At 47.7% G+C, this 19554-nt stretch overlaps 1 long non-coding RNA gene across 1 annotated transcript in view; it reads right to left on the bottom strand.

Moving 5' to 3' along the window:
* LOC130680841 (uncharacterized) overlaps nucleotides 1-19409 on the bottom strand; it is a 52408-nt gene extending 32999 nt beyond the window's left edge. The window contains exon 1 of the long non-coding RNA XR_008993874.1: nucleotides 19301-19409. This is a non-coding gene — a long non-coding RNA (uncharacterized LOC130680841). The remainder of the gene's footprint in view (nucleotides 1-19300) is intronic.
* Nucleotides 19410-19554: the final 145 nt, after the last annotated feature.

Below are 19554 nucleotides of genomic sequence, written 5' to 3'. Positions count from 1 at the left end.
GGTGTGGCCACCCACAGTTGCTGAGTCAGGCGGGCTGCTGGGGTCAGGAGCAGAGGCCCCACAGCAGGGTGACTATAACTGTTGTTCAGAGCCTGGCCTCCTGAGTCAAGAAGATGTGGGTTCAAATCCTGCTTGACTGCTGATAACTGTGTGACTGGGCCAGCCCCGTCACCCCTCAGGAGCTCCATTTTCTCTATCTGTAAAGTAACAAAATAGCAGTAAGGATAAGCACCATAACTAAGTTTGCCGTGTGCCAGTCTGTGTTAAGCACCCTCTCCCTACATCAGCTTGTTTAATTCTCATCACGATAAAGAAGTATTATTATTGTCCCATGAAACAAACCCTGTGAGACCGGTGTTTCTCATCCGTGCTGCAGGAACTCCTAACCTGTGCCTTTGCCCATGCGGTCCCCTCCACCTGGAGTGCCTCTCTCTAACATACTGAGTGCCCAGTGTGAGAGTTACTTCCTGACTGTGGGACCTGCATTTCCAGATGAGGAACCGCAGCGAGGTAAAGTCACATGCAGGGAAGAGCCAGAGCTAGGAAGCACTTAGCAATGTCCCTCCACTTCCCTACTTTCCTAGATCTGTGGTTTAATCATTTCTCAGTCAAAAGCCCCCTACAGTCCCTATAAAACAGCCCTGGGCACCCGTCCCTCCCCACTTCCAGTTTCCAAAGTGCCACCATAGCCTTATTTAGCCCCTCATAATAGCCCTGGGAAGACTGTAGACTAGATATTATCCCCATTTCACAGATGGGGAACCTGAGGCTCAGAGAAGTAAAGCAAATTGCCTGAGGACTTGCAACCAGGCATAGGGGAATCAGAGTTGGACTGCAGTGCTGTGTGACTCCCGTTCCAGCCCTCTCTCCCCACCACAGTGAGCTGACCCTCCACGATCTGACAAGGGAGCTCCCCCTCTCCTCACAGCCAAGCCACCCCTGGACAGATCTAAGGATAAAAGAGAAAATTAATCTGAGGTCCACCTGAAAGGAAAGGTCAGGCAGGACTAGTGGGGCATTTGCATATAGAAAGAGAAATTTGGCCTCCTTTGAAAATCATAAAAGAATAAAGTGAATGAACAAGCTGTAACAGCTCTAGGTCAGGTCACCTCCGCGTGACAGGCAGGAGACTAGAACGGCTCTCTAAGCCCATTAGCTCATCCCACCATTTGGGAGGTGCCTCCTGTCCTACCACACGCCAGGAACTGTGAGGGGAGCGGGGCCAAGCAAGGGCTGTGCCCCAGAGGAATCATCACCTGGCCTGCCGTCCCAGACTCTGGGACTTCACGTGCTAGTGAAGTGTTCTCCCCCAGTGGGGCGCACAATTGCCAACATGCTGTTATTTGTCCAAGAACATTAAAGAAAAGTAAAAATAAGGTACTACTTCTGAACAGACACTTCTCCAAAGAAGAAATTCAGATGGCCAACAGACACATGAAAAGATGCTCCACATCGCTAATCATCAGGGAAATGCAAATTAAAACCACAATGAGATATCACCTCACACCAGCTGGGATGCTCAACATCCAAAACACAAACAACAAATGCTGGTGAGGATGTGGAGAAAGGGGAACCCTCCTACACTGCTGGTGGGAATGTAAACTAGTTCAATCATTTGAAGTAGTAAAGTGGAAAGCAGTATGGAGGTTCCTCAAAAAACTCAAAATAGAAATACCATCTGACCCAGGAATTCCACTCCTAGGAATTTACCCTAAGAATGCAGCAGCCCAGTTTGAAAAAGACAGATGCGCCCCTATGTTTATCACCGCACTGTTTACAATAACCAAGAAATGGAAGCAACCTAAGTGTCCATCAGTAGATGAATGGATAAAGAAGATGTGGTACATATACACAATGGAATATTATTCAGCCATAAGAACAAAACAAATCCTACCATTTGCAACAACATGGATGGGGCTAGAGGGTATTATCCTCAGTGAAATAAGCCAGGCAGAGAAAGACAAGTACCAAATGATTTCACTCTTATGTGGAGTATAAGAACAAAGAAAAAACTGAAGGAACAAAACAGCAGCAGAATCACAGAACCCAAGAATGGACTATCAGTTACCAAAGGGAAAGGGACTGAGGAGGATGGGTGGGTAGGGAGGGATAAGGGGGAAAACGGGGCATTACGATTAGCACACATAACGTAGGGGGGTGGGCACGGGGAAGGCAGTATATACCAAGAAAACAAGTAATGATTCTGTAGCATCTTACTACGCTGATGGACAGTGACTGTAATGGGGTATGTGGGGGGAACTTGATAATAGGGGGAGTCTAGTAACCATAATGTTGTTCAAGTAATTGTATATTAATGATATCAAAATAAAAAATAAAGAGAAAAGTAAAAAATAATAATAATAAGGCACTACTTCCCACTGTCACCATAAAATTTAGTAAGGACTAATCTCAGAATTCAGCAATTTAAAAAAACTGCTTAAAAGCAACCCACCACATTGTCCTACAGGCAGTGAAGGCTGTATCTAAGATGGCATCTGGCAGTCCCCAGGTGAGTGGAAGAGAGAAAGCATTCATGCAAGTAACTCAAAGTGGCTCTACTGTTTGAGTGCCTTTGTGTTGAGAGCCACAGAAAACTCTTCTGGATTCCTTAATAAATATTTATGGAAAGGGGGTTTTATTGGGAGATTAGATTTGGGGGGTTATGTAGTGGACAGTGGGGTCAACCAACCAACCACTCCTGGTAGAGACAGAAGACTTTGCCAACAAATGCAATTAGCTCTCTCTCTCTCTTTCAGCTTCTCTCGGTGTTAGCTGTCTTCTCTCTCTAGTTGCAGACAGGGTTCCCCTATGTGGCAGAGAGCATGATAGCTAACAGCTTCATGTTTCATATCTCTGTCAACCAGAGACAGACCAAGTACCTTTTCAGTTGCGGTGTGTGTGTGGGGGCGGGGGGTGCTGTGTGCATGCAGTGGGGGTAGTGGAATAAGGAAGGTGTCTAATTGGATGTCTACCCTGGGACATAACAGCTCCTGCAAGAATGTCATGGTTGGAGTCAGAAGGGGGACAAAGAGCTGGACAGGGGGACTGTGTGGACAATACCATAGATGTCCACTATGGAGATAATAAATGCCCTAACAGAGGTGCAGATAAAGTATCATGAGAGTTCAGGAGAAAAAGATATGATTCTAGCTGTGAAGATCAAGCAGAGCTTCTTGGAGGACATGACATCTGAGCTATGACTATCTGGAACATACAGATTCTAAGTGCCATCTCAAATTGGAAGAGAAAAATGAGCAGTAGTTGAAGGGAAGGTATCCTCTAAAGGAGCTGAATATTAACGTCCTACTTTGTCAAGATTTTTATAATTTTTAGAAATTGAGATACAAATCACATATCAAATGTTTTCTTTTTTTAAAGTTTCATTATACAACACTAAACTATGTTTTCTACCTTTATCTTGTATCTACCTACCACTTCAGCATCTTATTAAAAATAATAATAATAAAGAGAGAAATGTGGTATCCACATATAAATCAAGTATAAAAATCAAATGAGTATTCATATTTGAACTGTTTATAGTTCATAATGCATGAGAAAAACCAAAAGTTTCTGTGATGACTGCCCTTGTACTGTTCACTATGTAACTTATTCATTATGTAAGAATTTGTTCTACATGTAAGAACTTGTTTGTTATGCCTCAGAAGATTGGAGACTGACGAAAATTAGGCTTGGGGTGGATTAATGATTGTGCATTGTGCATTGACTCCCCTATACAGAATTTTATTGTTGTTAACAACCATTTGATCAATAAATATGAGAGATGCCCTCACAAAAAAAAACAAAAAACAAAAAAACAAAAAAAAAGTACACACTTCCAATTGTAAAATAAATAAGTAACCGGGATGTAATGTATAGCATAAGGAATATAGTCAAGATATGGTAACAACTTGGTATGGTGATAGCTGGTACCTAGAATTATCATGTATATAAATGTTGAATCACTGTGTTGTACACCTGAAACTAATGTAATGTAATACTGTGTGTCAACTACCCTTCAATAAAAAATAATTATCTACAAAAAAAAAAAAAGTTTCATTATAATTTGACTTAAGTAAAAGCTGCAGAAATAGTTCAGAGAGTTCTCCTAAACTCTTCACCTCCTAAACCCCTCAGTTAGCTTCCCCTAATATTAACGTCTCACCTTAACCTTCAACACAATGACGAGAGCCAGGAAATCAGCAGTGCTGCAGACTATTAAGTGACCTGTAGACCTCATGTGGGCCTGGCCGGTTCTCCTTATGGCCTACCCAGGACACCACACTGCGTTTAGTTGCTATGTCTTAGTTTCCTCCAATCTGTGAAAGATCCTCAGAATCTCTTTTGGCTTATGACCTTGACACTGAGGAGTACTGGTCTGTCATTTTATAGCCTGTCCCTCAGTTTGGATGTCTGATGTCTTCTCATGACCAAGATTATGCATTTTTGGCAACAACAGAAAGAAATGACGTTATACCCTTCTGAGTGCAACACACAGGGTGTATGTTCTGTCAAAATGCTTTATTACTGGTGTTCCATTGATCACTTGGTTAAGCAGATGTCTTCCAAATTTCTCTTGTAAAGTGTCCGTGTAATTAGTAAGCATCTTGTGGGGAGATACTTGAGACTATGCGAAAATATAAATTTCTCCTCACTTACTGTTCTTTTTAAAAGTGCTGTCAAACACACACTTTCTACTTTTATTCCACAAATGTCAACTGCTCACCCACTACACAGTGGTCTAAGATTCATGGCTTGGTTATGTGTAGCTCCATGATTTTGCTAAACCGTAGGACCCTCATCTACAAAATGGGTATAATTCTCTCACTCAGGGCTGCAAAGGACCAAGGAGGATCATGCTTGTGAAAATGTTCTGTAATGCTAACTGGGATATGGGATTGTTCATTCTCCCTCTAAGGCACTCAGCCCCGTCCTCACCTCCACCTACTGGCAGTCTCTGCTTCCACACTGCCTGCCCCTTGCTCATAGGCTTCTGTCTGTCCTCACTGGTGGGACTCCCTCATCCAACTTGTCAAGCCTTACTTGTGATGTCATTTAACAAGTTTTGGAGACATAAGGTGAGCCTGACTGACCATTTCCTTCTGGAACCTCTGTCTGCAATTGTGGGAGCTGCCTTGCAGTGCTGAGTGACAACTGGGGCCTATGGGTGGCAGGCAAGAGATGCTTCCTCCCATGGCAGAAATAAGTGGGGGAAGTAGGAATTGCCTTCCTCCAATAACGTGTTGACCCTAAAAAGGAAACTCTTGAACCCCAAAGAGTATTGAACAAGCCCAGATGGATACTTGTATCTTACAGAGAGATCTACCACAGGCTTACTTTATTTTATTTTTAATTAAGGTATCATTGATATACACTCTTATGAAGGTTTCACATGAAAAAACAATGTGGTCACTACATTTACCCATATTATCAAGTCCCCACCCCATACCCCAATGCAGTCACTGTCCATCAGTGTAGTAAGATGCTATAGAGTCACTACTTGTCTTCCCCATGACCTACCTACACTGTGATTGTGAATTATAGTCACAGGCTTACTTTAAATTGTCAACTCCATAATGTGAAAGGATGGGTTCACGCCTCCCCAACTTCCTGACCCAATAGCACTTTAGATTGGAGAACAGGATTTTAACAAGCCAAGAGAGAGGTATAAGTTACTTAGCAACTCTCTCTTAGGTTAACTGTTACAGTCACTCCTGGGGTTGAATTAAATAAACCCTTTTTAGAGGCAGAAGCCTTCCTGCTTGGTTGTTTCTTTCTGGTCCATTGCACACGATCATTACTGAAGTTCAGATGTGATAAAGGGTGACGGGCCTTTGGACTGCCTACAGGGCCAAATCAATATCACTGTTTCCCCTCCTGGGTCCTGAGGGCAGGTTTTAGGAAGTGCGTGCCTGATGTTCCTCCTCATGTCTATTTGAAAACATCTTTTTTGTTTCTGAAGATTTAAAGCATCAGAGACCCCCCTAAAAGGGACTTGGCCCCTTTAAAAAGCCCGTGGCTCTAACCAGGCTAAGGTAGTGGGGGCTGGAAGAACTGGACTGGGAAGTAAGGGGCGGGACTGAGGAAGAGCAGCCCTTTCCTTGGTTTGGGGGCAAAACGAGAACACAGTAGGCAAGTCGAAGGTCTCCCGCTCTGACGTCAGCCCAGACCACCCTCTGTCTTCCTTCAGCAACGCTGATGAGCCCCTCAAAATAGAGTCACCTAAGCAGAGAGCCCACAGCGTACAGGGTCCTAAGCAGTTACCTCCTTAGCGAGTCGCAGGCCTGAGTTTCTCAGGCGCATCTCCTACCTGAGGAGCAGGCTGCTCTAGGCTGGACTCCTGCCCTGCTAGCGTCTAAGCAACAATTGGTGAGAGAAGCTCAAGACCATTTGTCATTTTTATTCCTCTTTCTCCAGTGGGCCCCAGGGAACCCCATCTCCTGGAGACCACCAAGGAGCAGCTATTCTGGGGGAGCCTAGGGGCCTCCAGGGTTAAGAGACACCCTTCCCTGGTCTCCCAGGTGATTCTTGTGGCCACACTCAAACTATAATGTGCACATGAATCCCCTGAGAATCTTGTTAAAATACTCATCCTGATTCAGCAGGCCTGAGACTCTGCATTCCAGAGGTGCCAGAGCTGCTGACCCACAGAGCACACTTTGAATGCAAGGCTCTAACCAACAGGCTGATCAGAAGAAGGTCTGACAGCAGAAAACAATTTTGAACCAACTTAAACAACAATGAATTTAAGGGCTCCCTTTTTCTACCTGGAAATTCTTATACTCTTGATACTACTTTTGATGGTCTTCCAATCAAGTTCCCTTTTGCTCAGGAAAACCAAGGGAGGTTTCTAATATTTGCAAACAAAGAGCCTTTACTAATACCCCAAAGTCTTTTGCTCCCAAAAGCAGAAAAGGAATACTCTTTCCTCAGTCCTGTTCCTTATCTTTCAGGCCAGTTCTTCCACCTCCAACCACTCCAGCCTGGTTAGACCCACCTGCTTCTTAAAAGGGCCAAGTCCCTTTTGGGGGACTTCTGGTCATTTAAATCTCCTTCAACGACACAGAGAGGTTTTTCAAACATTACCTTGGGGATTTCTCATTGCCCTCTCTCAATATTTTCCCAGAAAGAGAACTGAGGCTCCTTTCTGAGCTTCACTTTTTTGCTCCCCTCCCAGCCCCTCAGCTATTTTGTGCATCAATTAGCTGGTGACTAATTGCTCCTTAATTGCAAACTGGCTGACCCATTACCAGCTCCTACCCACACCAGAAACCTGGGGTCACGGGCATCCTCCAGGGAAAGGTCCGCTGTGAGTCCGCTGGTCCACTGGTTCCACAAATGTGTGTCGAACCTCTTCCTAGGTGTCAGGTCTTGTTCTAGGCCCTTGGGGACCCGGTGGTGAGGGAGACAGACTCTGTCCTTGTCTTTGTAGAGCTCACGTCTAGCGGGAGCCAAACAGCAACAAATAAATCATTTCAGATAATAGCTAAGATAATTAAGAAAAAAAATTTTTTTTTAAGGATAATACAGTAGGGTAATGCCTGGAGCTTCAGAGAGATGTGCTGGGAAAGCCTTTTGACAGGGAGGACCTGTGAGTTGAGCCCTGAATGGTACGCAAGGAGCCCCAGAGTGTAGGTGACGAGGAAGAGCAGTCCCCGCAGAGAGCAGAGGCGAGAGCAGAGGCCGGGTGGGGGACCAGCGCAGCCTGGACAAGCACTCATTGCATCCACTGCATCCATTCACCCCCAGGGATTCGGGGGTCACCAGTTTGGAGCTGGTTGAAGGACTGGAGCAAAATCACTCCCTCTCCCTCCGGGCAGAGACTAAGGGCGGGGTTTAATCTTCCTGGCTCCACCCCCAGAAGAAGGAGTTATTCATCCGATTGGTCAGATTCCAGGATCCTGATGGGTCCTGGGTGGTAATTAGGGGCTCGCTCTTCGAGATCCCAAACTCCACAGTCCCCGTGGTGGTTTAGGGTGGAACCCCTCGGAGGCTCACTCAAGAGCGAGCAGCCGTCCCGCCGGAAATCCAGACCTGGGCGCGGGACTTCCCAGAAAAACAAAAATGCAGATTGCCATGCGAAATTTCCTGATTTGTTTAATGTTAAAGATGAATTCAAAGAGCTTTTAAAAAGCTGTGCAGGCCAGACACGTGTCTATAGGCAGGACCTGGCCCACCCAGCACCCTGGGATGTGGTGGGACTTGGTGAATGCCTACAGGTAGGGGTGATGGAGAAAAGTCAGGAAGAATGCTAACTCCATCCTGGATTCTGGAATACTCCTGCCCTGGCAAAGATGTGCCTCAGGAAGAAGTCACTACCATAGGCACATACTGAGTGCCTCCTGTACGCAAGGCTCTTTGCTAGGCTGGGGTACACAAGGCACACGGCGAGGCTCTGCTGCCTTTCATGGCACGGATGGGCCGACCACAGGAGACCTGGGCTCCAGTCGTGACCTGCCCTCCTGTAATTGCTGTGTCCTTGGGTTAGTTCACTATCTCTGGGATTCAGCACATAGCCTGTGTGGACATCGGGGAGGGCAGATTATGAGTGCCTTGAGTGTCTGGATAGGGCATTTGGGCTGATTAGTGGGTGGGGGGCACTGCCGGTTCTTGAGCAGGGGAGTGACATTCTGAGTAAAATATTTTAGGAAAAGAAATCAGGCCACCTGTGCAGAGGAGTGCATCACATACCACCTAGGCGTGGTGCGGTGAGACAGTTTATGCAAATCAGACCTTATCACCCCTATCTCAGAAGCCGTCCTTGGCTCCCCACAGCCCTCACAGTGAAGAAGTCCTGCCTTCTTACTATGGTCCATGGGCAGGACCAACTTCATGGGTATATGACATGGGCAGTTGCACATGGCCCACTCTTGGTTTAATGCTCTACTGTTGCCATCTTGAAATTCTTAGTATTTTTTTAACAGGGACCCCATGTTTTCATTTGCACCAGACCCCACAAATTACATAGTCAGTCCTGCTCACAGTGACCCTTCGGTCTGGCCCCTGATGCCCTACCCTTTCTCATCCGTAGCCCGCTTCTCCTCTGCCTTTCAAACTGCACACACTGGTCCTCCATCAGTTCCTGCAGTGTTCCTGCCCTGGGGGATTTGCACACAGTCTATTCCACCTGACTGGAACACCACCCTTCATCCTAAAACCAACTCAGTTCTTTGTTCAGCAAATTTCTTCTTATCTTTCAGATTTGAGCATAATTATCTCCTGAGAGACACCTCTGATTTCCCAGGATTATCAGTTCAAAAAAAAGCTTTAAAAATCATTTAAATTAGGCCCCTAGTACATGCTCCCATAGGGCCACGTGGTTTCTCCTTCACCTTAACTAGAGCTCACCCTAATCTGTAAGGGTAATTTACATGGGGCTGTTGCTTGCTGAGTCTCTCCTTCCAGACAGGGAGCTCCAAGTAGCACCAAGTATCAGCAGCAGATGCTCATGAACTTCTATCCGGCTGGCTGCAAGGGGGGCTCAGGGAGAGGTTAAAGGTGGAGAAAGGATGGAAGCCACCTCTCACTCATCTTGGACCTTTCCTTTTGGGTAGCAGAAAAGTTCAGAATACCCGGACCGCACACCCAGCAGGATCTGTCCTGGCCCTGGCCCTTCCCCAGCTGGAGTTCATCAGCTCCATGCCCTCTTGCCCTGCCCCCTTCCCAGTAATGGGACATTCTAGGGGTGGGTTGAGAAGGGGATGAGTTTTACAGAGCCAAGTTTAGTCTAAAGGAAAGCAATAATGGAGGCTTTTCAGACTCTTGTCAGCAGAACAGCTATGGGTGTTAGGGGCTTTGTGTTAATAAAGCTTTGTGGAGTGATTATATCCAATCGGGGAAAACTTTCCTTCTCTTAACCAAGTAAGTAAGACCATTCACACCACAAGGGATAGGGAAAAGGGACAGGACTTGCACCAAACATAATACATTTGTTGACCCTAGCAAGGGAAGAGCAGAAATCACATCCCATCTACCAAGGTGGCTCACATTTATTAGGCAGGCCCCACGCACCAGGATCTACGCTGAGCTCTCGACACACACAAGCTCCTGTGTTCACCCCGACCCAATGAGTTTGGAACTATTCCTCTTCCCATTTTGTGGATGAGGACACTGAAGCTCAGAGAAACTGAGTAACTTGCCTAATGTCATGCAGCAAGGAAGTGACAGATGGGATTTGCACCCAGACTTATCCAACTCCAGACTGTCTGTCCTAAGCTACTCAATTGACTTGCTGTGTGATTTGGGGCAAATTCCTCAACCTCTCTCTGAGCCTGAGATTCTTCACCTGTAAACTGACTCTTAAGTCACCCTGTGCTGGGTGCAGGAGTTAATTCTTTACAGATGTTAATTCTCTGCTTGACCCCTCATGGGACAGCCTGGTGAGGAGCAAATGTGGCTGAAGCAATCTTTGTGTTCTCCAGTCTCTTTATTCTTCCTGTGCACATAGGAAGGGCACATTCTCCTCCTCCCCTGCTGTGAGCAGAGTCACAGACTACATCTGGCCAGTGAAATTACACATGTCACCCCAGGGCCAAGGCAATTAAGAGTGGGTGAGGCTCTTTTGATTTTTAGGCTCCCTTTCTACATGCAGAGGATTCAGGGATGGATTCCAGGCATGAGGGAGTCACCACTTGGAAGAGAGCTGCCTTCCAAGGGAGATGAGTTAGGAGAGCCCTGACCCACATCATTACATCAGACTTTGCATGAGTGAGAAATAAACTCTGATTGCGTTGAGCCACTGAGATTTTTGGTTTGTTACAGCAGTTACCATTAACTATGTAGAATAAAACTGTGTATCCATTATTGTCACAACAATGCTGCATAACAAACGACCCCAAAACTTAGGGCCTTAAAACAGCAACCATTTACTGAGCTCATGATTTCATGGATTGGCAATTTGGGCTGGGCTCAGCTAAAGTTTCTTCTGGTCTCAGTTGGGCCTATCAGCTGTGGTAGCTGTTGGATCAGCTGGTGACTGACTAGTACAGCCTGAGCTGGGACGATGCGTTCCTGCTCCAGTGGTCTCTCATCCTCGAGCAGTATAGCCCAGGATTGTTCACATGACAGCTGGGAGGGTTCCAAGAGAATGAGTGGAAGTTACAAGACCTCTTAAGATCCAGGCTCAGAACTGGAAATGTCACCTCCTCTGTATTTTATTGGCCCAAATAAGTCACATGGCTAAGCCCAGATTCAAGAGCTGAGGAAACAGGCTCTATCTCCTGGTGAGAGGAGTTTTAAAGTCACATTGCAAAGGGGCTTGTATACAGGGAGACAAAGCAATTCAAGTCATTTTTGCAAATGATCTACTATGAGGAGGTATTAGTACCCCATTTAAAAGATAAGGAAACTAAAGAATCCACTCCAAAACTACTAGATCTAATATCTAGATCTAGATATTCAGCAAAGTTGCAGGATACAAAGTTAATACACAGAAATCTGTTGCATTCCTATACACTAATGATGAACTAGCAGAACGAGAATCAGGAAAACAATTCCATTCACAATTGCATCAAAAAGAATAAAATTCTTAGGAATAAACCTAACCAAGGAAGTGAAAGACCTATACTCTGAAAACTACAGGACACTCATGAGAGAAATTAAAGAAGATACCAATAAAGGGAAATACATCCTGTGCTCATGGACAGGAAGAATTAATATTGTCAAAATGGCCATACTGCCTGAAGCAATCTACAGATTCAATGCAATCCCTATCAAAATACCAACAACATTCTTCAACAAACTAGAGGAAATAGTTCTAAAATTCATATGGAACCACAAAAGACCCCAAATAGCCAAAGTAATCCTGAGAAGGAAGAATAAAGCTGGGGGGGTTTACGCTCCCCGACTTCAAGCTCTACTAAAAAGCCACAGTAATCAAGACAATTTGGTACTGGCACAAGAACAGACCCATAGACCAATGGAACAGAATAGAGAGCCCAGATATAAACCCAAGCATATATGGTCAATTAATATATGATAAAGGAGCCATGGACACAATATGGGGAAATGACAGCCTCTTCAATAACTGGTGTTGGCAAAACTGGACAGCTACATGCAAGAGAATGAAACTGGATTATTGTCTAACCCCATACACAAAAGTAAACTCAAAATGGATCAAATATCTGAATGTAAGTCATGAAGCCATAAAACTCTTAGAAGAAAACATAGGCAAACATCTCTTGAATATAAGTAAACATGAGCAACTTTTTGGGCAAGGGAAACAAAATCAAAAATTAACAAATGGGACTACATCATGCTAAAAAGCTTCTGTACAGCAAAGGACACCATCAGCAAAAAACAAAAAGGCATCCTACAGTATGGGAGAATATATTTGTAAATGACATATCCAACAAGGGGTTAACATCCAAAATACATTTAAAAAGTCACATGCCTCAACACCCAAAAAGCAAATAACCCTATTAAAAAAATCGGCGGAAGATATGAACAGACACTTTTCCAAAGAAGAAATTCAGATGGCCAACAGGTACATGAAAAGATGCTCCACCTCACTAATCATCAGGGAAATGCAAATAAAAACCACAATGAGATATCACTTCACACCAGTAAGGATGGCCAACATAGAAAAGACTAGAAACAACAAACGCTGACAAGGATGTGGAGAAAGGGGAACCCTCCTACACTGTTGGTGGGAATGTAAACTAGTTCAACCATTGTGGAAAGCATTATGGAGGTTCCTCAAAAAACTCAAAATAGAAATACCATTTGACCCAGGAATTCCACTCCTTGGAATTTACTCTAAGAATGTAGGATCCCAGTTTCAAAAAGACATACGCACCCCTACGTTTATCGCAGCACTATTTACAATAGCCAAGAAATGGAAGCAACCTAAGTGTCCATCAATAGATGAATGGATAAAGAAGAGGTGGTACATATACACAATGGAATATATTCAGCCATAAGAAGAAAACAAATCCTACCATTTGCAACAACATGGATGGAACTAGAGGGTATTATGTTCAGTGAAATAAGCCAGGCAGAGAAAGACAAGTACCAAATGATTTCACTCATCTGCGGAGCATAAGAACAAAGCAAAAATTGAAGGAACAAAACAGCAGCAGACTCACAGAACCTAAGAATGGACTAACAGTTGCCAAAGGGAAAGGGACTGGAGAGGATGGGTGGGAAGTGAGGGAGAAGAGGAATAAGGGGCATTACAATCAGCACACATAACATGGGGGGCGGTGCACCGGGAAGGCAGTAAAGCACAGAGAAGACATGTAGTGACTCTGTAGCATCTTACTACGCTGATGGACAGTGACTGTAATGGGGTATGTGGTGGGGACTTGATGATGGGGGGAATCTAGTGACGACAATGTTGCTCATGTGATTTTATTTTAATGATACTAAAAAAAAAAAACAATATCGCCTCACACCTGTTAGAATGGCTAGTATCAAAAGGATAAAAAGTTTTGGCAAGGAGAAAAGGGAACACTCATGCACGATTGGTGGGAATGTAAATTGGTATAGCCACTATGGAAGACACTATGGACTCCAAGCAACTAAAAATAGAAATTTCACACAATCCAGCAATTACACATCTTGATATGTATCTAAAGAAAATAAAAGCACTAATTCAAAAAGAAAAAAAAAGATAAGGAAACTAAGGCTCAGGGAGATGAAATGGCTAGTGAATTGAAGAATCAGGATTTAAGCAAAACCTGGAGCTCTGTTCATGCCCCAAGCTTCCCTGGTGACTCTGAGGACCCTCTTTGAAGACCAGAAGGGACCTCCCTGCCTCTGCCAGCTGAACCTGAAATCCAACACTGTGGCCTCCCAGAGAAGGAGTCCAAAAATCTAGGTCTTGCTCTAGCCTTTGGAAGAACAGGGCATCTTTTCAGAAGTTTGAGGTTTAGGAATATCCTAAGCTCCAAGCCCAGGGAAGCCTGCAGTGACCTGGGGCTGGCAGACAGGCCTCCCCTCCTGGCCTTTGCACATCAGATGGCCCTTGAGACCTACCTGTCTGTGTGACCCAGGCATAGCCCACACTCCCTCTGTGCCTCAGTATCAGGATGCAGAGTGTAGAGAGACACGAGCTCAGCCTCCTCTGGAATCCCAGCACGAGGCTCAAATCCTGACTCGCTTGCTGTTGGTCTGGGCAAGTCCCTTCCCTTCCCTGAGGTTCACTTTTCTCTTCTATAAACAGGTGCAAGAGAAGAGGAGTCCCCACCTTGGGGCCGTTGGTGAGAACTGAAGGAGGGAGTGCATGACGTACATGACCTACTAGTCCCAAAGTAGGCTTAATAGCAGGAAGGTGGTATTAGCATCATCTCAACCAATGCCCTATTTTACAGAGGAGAAAACAGAGGCTCAGGCAGGGTGTGCAACTGGCCAAGGTCACAGCTAAGGAGCAGTGATGCGAGCAGCATACTCAGGTTCCTCTGATTCCAGAAGCCAAGGTTCTAACCTCTCTAGAGTTAGAGATTCCTGGGCTTGAGTCTCAGCTCTGCCGCTCGCAGCCACATGACCTTGGGCAAGTCTCATTTTTACCTCATCTACATAAATGATGATCTGCCTATAATGCCTTAGACATTTTCCACCAAAAGGGAAAATACATAGGAAGTGCTTAGCACAGTGCCCAGGAAGGGCGTGTATGTGCTCAGCATTTGGAGGCTGCCAGAATCATCAGGGGCAAGTTGCTTGACTCTCTGTGCCTTAGTTTCTCTATCCAACAAATAGGGCTAACAACAGTCTTAGCTCATTGTGGTGCTTGTGAGGAATAAATTGAGTTACTGATGGCTAACCCTTAGCACAATGTCTGGCACATGTATGCACTTTATAAGCACATGCTTTTATGGTTAAAGTCCTGAAACCTGTTCCAGGCCAGCATGAGATGATGGGGGACCCAAGCCCCCCACCGGCTACAGCTCCAAGCATTGCCTGTGCTGCATTCTGCTACTATTAGGCCCAGCGTCTTCATCTCATATCCAGATGGGGAGCTAGATGGGTGCACAGGGCTGGGCCTGGCTGGTGGATAGCTGGGAAAACTGCTGGGAGGCCGGTTTGGGTTTGGGCCCCACCCTGCCTGCCCGCCCTCCCTCGCCTGCAGCGGGTCCAGCTGCCACGTCTACACTTGGCTCTGAGGTCTGCACTGAGCTCTGCCTCCCACCGTGGCCACCTCCTTCGGGAAGGTTTGGAGCGTTTCCACAGCCTCAACGCTGTTCTGCCTGCCCCAGGGAGGCCAGGCCTGCATGGAAACCAGGAACTGGACACTGCTTGACTCCGAAATCTGCAAACGGGCCACCCACCCTCCTGTCCAGAGGTCTTCATGCCTCCGATGAGGCCTGCTGGGACCGCTAAGGGAAGGGGCCCACAACCTACCTACCCTTAACTCCAAATCCCAGCCCTCCTACCAACATCCTGTGTCAGCTTGGATATGTGATTCCCTTCTCTGAGTCGCAGTTTCTTTACCTGTAAAATGAATGTAATCTTAGCACCTAGCTCACAGGGCTGTGGTAGTGGTTAAATGAATGAATTGTACCTAGTAGGCACTCAATATGTGCCAGTTATTATTATTTCATGTTTGGGTGTGCCAAGCCAAGGGGAAAACAAGGAATTTGGGAGGCTAGGGGTCTGGAGTGCAGAGTGGCGCCACTCTCAACTTGCCATGTGACCTGAAGCCTGTCCCTTGCCCTCTCTGGGACTCAGATTACCTAAGTGGACCAGGAGGTGGGCATGTAGGACTCTATGATGCCAAGATTCAGCTGCTGTGCTCACAAGTAGTTAAGAAATACAACAAGGCCCCGCGTGGGCAGTGTTCCTAAGTGGCAGATAGCAGGGTACTGTGGTTAAAAATAAGGGTTCTGAGTTCAGATCCTGTGTGAGGCACTGGCATGGCTCAGCCTCACTGGGCCTGTCTCCTCTTCTGTGTAATGATGGTCCTACCTCACAGGGCTCAAGCTGTGAGGCACACGGTAATAACAAAACTGCCACTCATGTATTGTAAGGGTAGACTGGAGCCCGGCTCCAGCCCCCTGGGCAGCAATTACTCAGGGCCCCACCATGAGGGTGACCAACGTCAGGCATCAGGTAACCCCTGGAAGGCACAATGGGTCCAGGCCAGCCCATCCAGAACCCTCTCCTTTGTCCATGAGGCTGGTCCCCTGGGGCTCCTCGCTGCCTAGTAAGCCTCTCAGGCCCCCTTCTCCTCCCCTGGGCCCTCTCACCTCCGTGTCTCCTACATGTCACTCCTTTCCCATCCCTCAGCACGTAGGGCTGTGCCCCCTCATCTCAAGGCCAGAAGTTCACCTGGCACCATCCCTCAGGGGACACAGCAGCTGGATGACGTCACAGAGGAGACAACCTTGCCCAACTGGTTTACCAAACAAGTCCCCAGCCCCACTCCCGGGGCTCATGCCAGCCGTGACCCTGCGGGCCTCCCATTCTGCCCATGAGGATGGGGTCACGGCCCTTGGATCCAACCAACCCCAGCGAGAACCAGTTCTCCTCTAGGAGCCCCGTGCTCCAGCCTCACCTACCTAACTTTTCCCCAACAAAGTCCTCACAGCCCTACCTCCCTGCCTTCGCTCATGCTGTTCCCTTCCCCAGGATGGCTTTCCTGTTCCCTCAAACGGCAAGTGAGGGCTTTGTTCTCCACAACGTTGAGAGGCCAGACACCATCTCTTCCCTTACTCCCACTAGGCTGGGAGACCCCAACATCAGGCCCAACTCCGACCCTCTCTACGCCCTCTATCCTCCCAGCACCCAGCAGCTCCTGGCCTCCCTTGTAAGCTGGTCCTGGCCTCACAGCCACTTGTGGACACATCCCACAGTAGGATCTCTCTGGAAGTCTTGGGATTTTACGTTGTCTAGTTTTGCGGGGAGAGGGCTGAGAGAGGTCAGGCCACAACCCCTCCACTGGTCAGATGAGGAGGCCAAGGATCCAAGCGGACCAGAACTTTGCCTGGGGTGAGGCCAGAGCTAAAACCCATCCCCTTTCTTGCCTCCTGACCCAGGCCTGGGCTTTCTCTGCAGGACCCTGGCTCGGGGGGAAGGGAAGCCAGGGTGATTCAGGGATCTGGCACTGCCAGCTTAGTAAAATATTTATTCTCAGACTCAGGCACTGGAGCAAAATATTACCCTTGGCCCCTGAACTGCCCCAGCCACTCCCCACTCTCCTAGTCTACAGTTGGACCTGGAGGAATCTGGACCCTTCCTGTTATGTCCCCTTTCCCTAGGAAGGCCTGAAGCAGACCAGTCCAATCCCCCCATTCTACAGAGGGACAGACCTAGGCCCACTCCCCAGTGGCCACATATATGTTTATTCTGTTCCCACCTGACATTCAGGGCCCTTCACAACTGGGACCACCCCCATCCCCATTTCCTGCTCCATCAGTAGCCCATCTGTCATTTTTCCACTTACAAATCTCCCAGCCTTTACTCACACAGTTCCCTTGCCACACACGCCCTTCCATGCCTTTCCCCGTCTTCTCTGTGGAATGGATTTCTTTGTACCTTTCCTCAAGGATCAGTTTGTAGATCACCTCCAGTAATAAGTCTTCTAGGTTTTTCCCCCATCTTAGAGGCAGCAGACTGAATTGGGCTTTGGCAAGGGGCAGAATTCCACTCAAGTCTGAACGCCATTGCCAGCCCAAAAAGTGCCTTCACCTCCCTGAGCTTCAGCTTCCTCTCTGCAGAATCCAGGTGATACTTGCACAGTGGTCAACTTGCAATAGGGCAAACCCTCTGTCCGACTCACAACAGATGTTCAGTGAATGCCAGGACCTGCCTCCCCAGATGTTTACTCCTTCCTGAGCACTGGCTGCCATTTGGTATTTGTTTCCCCACCACCACCATCCCACCCCACCCCTCGCAGGGCAGAAGGGAGAGGCAGGAGGGTAGGTCTGGAGTTCCTGACCCTCAGAACTTGATGACGGGGAGAGACCCAGATATATGGCTTCGGTACCGACAAGAACTCGAGCAAACGTGCGACACACTAAGTCCTCAGGCACACTCTCACCTGTGCACTTCTACCCTGCCTGCGTGGAACGGAGCTTGCACGAAGCAGGCCATTCACTGGAGCTGACAGCCGCCACTCAGGCCCTAGACTCACAGTTGGCCTGCGTGTGTCCCGCCCCACTGGGCTGTTCCAAGGGGCGCGCACGGTTTGAATGTAGGACAGAGTTAACCTTGGAGGGCGCTGATCCTCGTTCTGGAGAATAAGTTGGCATTCAAGGTCAAGTTAGAGAGGGCCTAGATGGGGCCTGCGTAGGAGAAGGGGACCTCAAACTATAGCCTCCAAATTGGACTCTGTTGCCTCCCCCCGTGTGACCTTAACCAGTCTCTTCCCTCTTAGCGCCTTGGTTTACCCTTGGAATAAAATGGGACCACCTCTCAGGGAATTGAGAATGAAATAAAATGACATATTTAAAAGAACCTCGGAGTGGATACTGGTCCTTCTCTAGATGGGAGCGAGGTGGGGTGGGTGGGTGGTCACAGAGATCTGGACAAAGGGGCTGAAGGGCTCTGCTGGGGCAACAGGCGGAAACCACTTCCCCACAGCCCCACGTCAGAGTGGTTAAAGGAACAGATCTGGACTCCAAAGGTGCTCAAATGAATCACAGTCCCACTGCCTGGTAACTGTTGTCCTCACCTGTAAAATGGTACAGTAATCCCAGGCGCAAATGGTTGCTATAGGGATTATATGCCTGGAACATTGCAAGTACAAAATAAGTAAATTTATATTATTGTTTTTGACAGACAGGACTCCAGACCCCATCTCCCCAGCTCTGCGTGGAGACCCGTGGGAGGCTCTCTGGCCTCCAGCCCGGGAGATGGAATGGCTTTTCCCAGTGGATCTGGGCCCTTGGGTGCCCCGGCTGACTCGCTGTGTTGTCTTGGGCATACTGACTTTCTAGGGGCCCTCAATTTCCCCCATTTGTTGCATGAGAGGCTGGACTCCGCATTCCCTATTTAGGACTATAGCGCTCCAAGAGGCCAGCCCTGAGGGGCTTGAAAGGGTGAAGCGTGACCGACGGGGGCATTGTTTCTGAAAAGGCTGGAGAGGGGGTATTGTGTGATTGATCTTGCTCCATCTAAAGTGGTCCCTGAGATGCTCCAACAGAGTAAAGGCGCTGCCGGTCACTTGTCTCTACTCCGAGGTGGCCCATGCCAGGTGCCCCGAAAGCAGCCTGCGGGCGGCGGCCAAAACCAAGCACTGACCCGAGCGGGGGTGGAGGGGTGGGGGGCGGAGTCGAAGGAGGGAACGTGCTCTCAGGAACAAAGAGGAGGGCGGAGAGGGGCTGTCCTGAAGGCTCCGCGACTCGGACGATCCCGAGCCACTTACCTCGGCTTTGCGCTCTCTCCCCAACTTTGGCGCAAAGCTGTGTCTTCCTACAGACTCCTGCAAGGCCAGCCAAGGCCGCAGCTGCAGTGGCCCCAAGACTGTAATCCCCTACAACTCAGGTCGGCGAGGGGCGGAGCCTTCCTTAGGGGCGTGATAGTTAAATTAAATTGCCCCAATGGGGCACGAGGGTGGGCGGTACCCTCCCGAGGATTCGCTGGCGCAGCAGAGCCGGGTAGGACCAGCGGGGCTGCTGG

This window comes from Manis pentadactyla, chromosome 14, assembly GCF_030020395.1.
Source record: "Manis pentadactyla isolate mManPen7 chromosome 14, mManPen7.hap1, whole genome shotgun sequence".
In the NCBI taxonomy this organism is placed as follows: domain Eukaryota; kingdom Metazoa; phylum Chordata; class Mammalia; order Pholidota; family Manidae; genus Manis; species Manis pentadactyla.
This window is presented reverse-complemented; position numbering and strand designations above follow the sequence as displayed.